Below are 6,435 nucleotides of genomic sequence, written 5' to 3'. Positions count from 1 at the left end.
GCAAGCTCCGCCTCCCGGGTTCACGCCATTCTCCTGTCTCAGCCTCCCGAGTAGCTGGGACTACAGGCGCCCGCCTCGTCGCCCGGCTAGTTTTTTGTATTTTTTAGTAGAGACGGGGTTTCACCGTATTAGCCAGGATGGTCTCGATCTCCTGACCTCGTGATCCGCCCGTCTCGGCCTCCCAAAGTGCTGGGATTACAGGCTTGAGCCACCGCGCCCGGCCTGAAACCCAGTCTTTACTAAAAATACAAAAATTACCCGAGCGTGGTGGCGCCTGCCTGTAATCCTAGCTATTTAGGAGGCTGAGGCAGGAGAATTACTTGAATGCGGGAGGTGGAGACTGCGGTGAGCCGAGGTCAGGCCATTGCACTCCAGCCTGGGCAACAAGTTTCACTCTCAACAAGAGCGAAACTCCGTTGCAAAAAAAAAAAAAAAAAAAAAAAAAAAAAAAGAAATCCTGCAATATGCAACAGTGTAGATGAACCTTGAGGATATTATGCTAAGTGAAACAGGCCAGTCACAGAAGACCAAATACTGCATGATTCCACTTATATGAGTTATCTAATATAGTCAAACTCACAGAAGTGGAGAGTAGAACGATGGTTGCCAGGGGCTGCAGGGAGTTGCTGATCAATAGGTCTAAAACGTCAATTCTGCAAGATGAAAAAACTCTAGAAATCGGCTGTACAACATTGTGCCTTTAATTAACAATACTGTATTGTATAGTTGAAAATCTAAGAGGGTCCGCCAGACATGGTGGCTCATGCCCGTAATCCCAGCACTTTTGGAGGCCAGGGCAAGAGGATCACTTGAGCCCAGGAATTTGAAACCAGTCTGGGCAACACAGTGAGACTCCCATCTCTACAAAAAAATTTAAAAATTAGCCAGGTGTGGTGGTATGTACCTGTAGTCCCAGCCACTTGGGAGGCTGAGGCAGGAGGATTGCTTGTGCCCAAGAGGTCAAGGCTTCAGTGAGTCTGGGTGACAGAGCAAGACTCTGTCTCAAGAAAACAAGAGAGAGAAGCCAGTTGGGAATCTATTGTAATAATATAGGTCAGAGATGGTGGTGATGGCTTAGACTATAGTGTTGTATTAGTTTTATATTACTGATGGAACAATTTACAGTCTATTTGCATAAAATAACAGAAATGTATTATCTTCACAGTTCTGGAGGTCAGAATCCCAAAATCAATTTCACTGGGCTGGCCTGGCGAGGTGGCTCACTCCTGTAATCCCACCACTTTGGGAGGCTGAGGCAGGCAGATCACGAGGTCAAGAGTTCAAGACCAGCCTGGCCAATATGGTGACATCCCTTCTCTACCAAAAATACAAAAATTAGCCAGGCGTGGTGGCTCACGCCTGTATTCCCAGCTACTTGGGAGGCTGAGGCAGAAGAATTGCTTGAACCCAGGGTTCAAGAGGTTGCAGTGAGCCGAGATGGTGCCACTGCACTCCAGTTGGGTGACAGAGCAAGACTTCATCTAAAAAAAAAAAAGTTCACAGGGCTAAAATTAAAATGTTAGTACGGCTACATTCCTTCTGTAGGCTTCAGGGGAGAATCCATTTCCTTGACTTTCCCAGCCCATAGAGGCCGCTACATTGCTGCCTCATTGCCTCTTCCCCAATTGTCAAAGCTGGCAGCATATCATCCTGCCTCCCTCTAGCCTCAGCTTCCATGCTTCCATGTTACCATCTCCTCTCTCTGTGACTCTTATCCTCCTGCCTCCCTCCTCCTGCCTCCCTCTTATAAAGACCTGTGGCATTACACTGAGCTCACCTGGATAATCCAGGATAATCTTCTCACATCTCAATATATTTAATTTAATCATATCTGCAAAGTTCTTTTTATCATGAGAGGTAACATAGTCACAAATAGATTCACAAGGAGACTGATATGCAGACAGGTTTGGAGGGTCATTATTTTGTCTACTACGAGTAGGAACAAGTAGAAACAGCTGAGCTGGAGAAGAATGCAGGCGACCGGGCACAATGGCTCATGCCTGTAATTCCACCACTTTGGGAGGCCAAGGCGGGCAGATCATCTGAGGTCAGGAGTTTGAGACCAGACTGGCCAACGTGGTGAAACTCCATCTCTACGAAAAATACAAAAATTAGCTGGGTGTGGTGGTGGACGACTGTAATCCCAGCTACCTGGGAGGCTGAAGCAGGAGAATCGCTTGAACCCAGGGGTCAGAGGTTGCAGTGAGCCAAGATGGTACTCCTGCACTCCAGCCTGGGTGAAAGAATGAGACTCCATCTTGAAAAAAAAAAAAAAAAAAAAAGGCCGGGCACAGTGGCTCATGCCTGTAATCCCAACACTTTGGGATCCCAAGCACAGGCGGATCACGAGGTCAGTAGATCGAGACCATCCTGGCTAACACAGTGAAACCCCATCTCTACTGAAAATACAAAAAAAGAAAATTAGCCGGGTGTGGTAGTGGGCACCTGTAGTCCCAGCTACTCGAGAGGCTGAGGCAGGAGAATGGCATGAACCCGGGAGGTGGAGCTTGCCGTGAGCCGAGATTGCGCCACTGCACTCCATCCTGGGTGACAGAGCAAGACTCCGTCTCAAAAAATTTAAATAAATAAATAATAAATAAATAAAAAAGAAGGCAAGCATCGAGATGATGACACATGGCAGGGAAGCCCAGCCTGATTTTTTTTTTTTTTCCTACCTGGCTGATTCAGGCCTGTAATCCCAGCACTTTGAGAAACCGAGGCTGCAGCCCAGCTTTGAGACCAGCCTGGGCAACGTGGCAAAACCCCATCTCTACAAAGTAAAGAAAGAAAGGGCCTGGCGTGATGGCTCACGCCTGTAATCCCAGCACTTTGGGAGGCCGAGGTGGGTGGATCACCTGAGGTCAGGAGTTCCAGACCAGTTTGGCCAACATGGTGAAACCACGTCTCTACTAAAAATACAAAAAATTAGCCGGTTGTGTTTGCGGGTGCCTGTAATCCTAGCTATTCTGGAGGCTGAGACAGGAGAATTGCTTGAACCCAGGAGGCAGAGGTTGCAGTGAGCCAAGATCGCACCACTGCACTCCAGCCTGGGCAACAGGAGCAAAACTTCGTCTTGGAAAAAAAAGAAAAGAAAAGAGAAAAATCCCACTGAGAAAGGGGCAAGTTTAGGGAAAAAAAGAGTTTATTTTTAAAACTCTTAAAAGAAAGTAACAAAGTACAGCCCCCTGTCGTCACAGGCATCATGTCCCAGTATTGAGGTGAACATGTTTCATTTAAGGTGACTAATTAATATTTAAGAGTATGCATTTGGAGGCCGGGCGCAGTGGCTGACACCTGTAATGCCAGCACTTTGGGAGGCCAAGGCAGGCAGATCACGAGGTCAGGAGATCGAGACCATCCTGGCTAAAACAGTGAAACCCCGTCTCTACTACAAATACAAAAAATTAGCCTGGCGTGATGGCGGGCGCCTGTAGTCCCAGCTACTCGGGAGGCTGAGGCAGGAGAATGGCATGAATCCGGGGGACAGAGCTTGCAGTGAGCGGAGATAGCGCCACTGCACTCCAGTCTGGGCGACAGAGCGAGACTCCGTCTCAAAAAAAGAAAAAAAGAGTATGCGTTTGGGAATACAGCTAATTCTGGAGTTCAGGGAAGAGGCCAGGGCTAGAAATATAATTCTGGGAGTTCTCAGTGTATAGATGATAATTGATGAAGGATGTAGTTAATCTCAGACATGTGCTGGATTCAGTTCACACTGGCTTGCAAGAAACAATGGTAAATTTTCCAGAATTTTTTTTTTTTTTTTTTTTTTTTTTTTTTGAGATGGAGTCTCTCCGTCAGGCTGGAATGCAGTGGCACAATCTCAGCTCACTGCAACCTCCACCTCCTGGGTTCAAGCGATTCACCTGCCTCAACCTCCCAAGTGGCTGGGACTACAGGCGCCTGTCCCCCCCCCCCTTTATTTTTTTTTTTTTTTTTTTTTTTTTAGTAGAGACTGGGGTTTCACTATGTTGGCCAGGCTAGTCTTGAACTCCTGACCTCGTGATCGGCCCGTCTCGGCCTCGCTATAGTGCTGGGATTACAGGCGTGAGCCACCGTGCCCAGCCCAGAATTATTTAAGCCAGTTGACTTTCTTTAGGTAGCTGGAAATGGTCAAGTGGGTGTATTTGCAACAGCCACCCCGGCAAACGCTACACACATCAGGTCACCCCCAAAGTCGGTTGCTAGCCATTCACCAGCACACCACTACATCTGACTGATTCTGTTTTCTCCAAAAAGGAAGAGGCGCCGGGCACTGTGGCTCAATCCTGTAATCCCAGCACTTTTGGAGGCCGAGGAAGGCGGATCACGAGACCAAGAAATCGAGATCAACCTGGCTAACACGGTGAAACCCCGTCTCTACTAAAAATACAAAAAATTAGCCGGGCGACGTGGCGGGCGCCTGCAGTCCCAACTACCCAGGAGGCTGAGGCAGAAGAATGACGTGAACCCGGGAGGCGGAGCTTGCAGTCAGCCCAGATCGCGCCACTACACTCCAGCCTGGGCAACAGAGCTAGACACCCTCTCAAAAAAAAAAAAAAAAAAAGGAAGAGGCAAGCTCTTCATCTGACAGCAAGAGGAGAAAGAAGGTGTGGAAAGTTTAAGATAGGAGAGAGTGTGTGAAATAGTCATTTTGGAGCATGAGAAAGCAAACATATTTGGGCAATAGTGAAGGAATGCCAGAGAGAAAGCATGTTTTACATTGGTGGAGTGGCACAAACTTGTGCACCTTTTTTCTTCAGCAACATTCAGCTGCTTGGGTGCAGGTTTGGTGGAATCCCATCGGTGAGTTTAATTAGGTTGTAGTTTGGTGATTACGACCAGGGCTTATCATGAACCAGGCACTGTGTCGACTACTTTGGGGAATGCAAAAAAAGAATGCAACGTGATCCCTACTCTCAAAAAATGCACAACCTTGGCCGGGTGTGGTGGCTCACGCCCGTACTCCCAGCATTTTGGGAGGCGGAGGCGGGCGGATCCCGAGGTCAGGAGTTTGAGACCAGCCTGACCAACATGGTGAAACCCCCATCTCTACTAAAAATACAAATATTAGACTGGCGTGGTGGCGCACGCCTGTAATCACAGCTACTGGCTGAGGCAGGAGAATCGCTTGAACTTGGGATGTAGAGGTTGCAGTGAGCCGAGATCACGCCACTGCACTCCCGACTGGGCGACAGAGTGAGACTCCGTCTCAAAAAAAATTAAAATAAATATTAAAATAAAAGAATTCCCAGATGCCAGAGGTAAAAAAGGCTGTAGTGAAAAAAAAAAAAAAAAAAGTCTGTAATGATGGAAAAGAGGGATCCCGTTGCACATCCGTACAAGACCCTCAAGCCAGAATCAGAGAGGACTTAGACTTCTCTTTTCTCTCCCACCACTTTACTTGGGTCCAGATCGCTTTATCATAGACACCAAACTATTGTGAATCACTGGAGGCAATGTCTGGTCAGTAAACTCTACATTTAAGGTGTAATCTTCCTATCTCTGATAGAGGGGGTATAGCTCAGGGGTAGAGCATTTGACTGCAGATCAAGAGGTCCCCGGTTCAAATCCGGGTGCCCCCTCACAGCTACCATTTTAAGACAGCAGCGGGCAAGAAAGATAAAACTATTTGAGCATTGTGTGGTGGAAAATGGGAAAATAATAAACTGCCCATTACCCCCTTATCTCCTTTGTAGACTTCACGTTCTGTAACATATATCAACATACAAACAGATAACATATGAGAATGTGATATCTGGAACTTTGGAGTGTTCTCTGAATCCCTGGTAGTTGAACTGTGATATGGGGAACCCTGGGTGCCATTAAGGCCCATTCTGTGGGGAAGAAAGGTTTTTTTTTTTTTTTTTTTGAGATAGTCGGGCTCTGTCGCCCAGGTTGGAATGCGCCTGCCTCCCAGATTCAAGCATCCTCCTGCCTCAGCCTCCCGAGTAGCTGGGATTACAGGCATGCAGCAACTCATTCGGCTAATTTTTGTATTTTTAGTAGAAACAGGGTTTCTCCATGTTGGTCAGGCTGATCTCGAACCCCTGACCTCTGGTGATCCACCCGTCTCGCCCTCCCGAAGTGCTAGGATTACAGGCGTGAACCACCGCACTCAGCCAGAATGATTATTTTCTTGGTAATATTAATGAGACCCTTTCTGTGCAGAGGAAAGAATCATTATTATTTATTTATTTATTTATTTATTTATTTATTTATTTATTTAGAGACAGAGTCTTGCTCTGTCGCCCAGGCTGGAGTGCAGTGGTGCGATCTAGGCTCACTGCAAGCTCCACCTCCTGGGTTCTGATCAGGTATACGAGCTTCCTGGAAGACCCCACACTCCTCCCTAAATCTTCACTCCAGCGTCCTCACCACAAAGACGACTCTGCCACTTTCACCTCCTCAGTTTACTTTCTTTTCTTTTTTAAATTTTTTTGTTTTTTTTTTTGAGAC

General features: G+C 47.1%; 1 protein-coding gene and 1 non-coding gene across 2 annotated transcripts in view; one reads left to right on the top strand and one right to left on the bottom strand.

Moving 5' to 3' along the window:
- The window catches only part of LASP1 (LIM and SH3 protein 1), a 94,296-nt gene that overhangs the window by 60,719 nt on the left and 27,142 nt on the right, over positions 1 to 6,435 (bottom strand). The gene's annotated exons all lie outside the window — the stretch shown is intronic.
- On the top strand, positions 5,490 to 5,561 carry TRNAC-GCA (transfer RNA cysteine (anticodon GCA)). The gene has a single exon. It is a non-coding gene; the product is annotated as a tRNA-Cys (tRNA).

This window comes from Rhinopithecus bieti, unplaced genomic scaffold, assembly GCF_001698545.2.
Source record: "Rhinopithecus bieti isolate Rb0 unplaced genomic scaffold, ASM169854v2 scaffold_10685, whole genome shotgun sequence".
Classification (NCBI taxonomy): Eukaryota; Metazoa; Chordata; class Mammalia; order Primates; family Cercopithecidae; genus Rhinopithecus; species Rhinopithecus bieti.
Note: the sequence above shows the minus strand (reverse complement) of the source record. Positions and strands in the feature narration are given on the sequence as shown.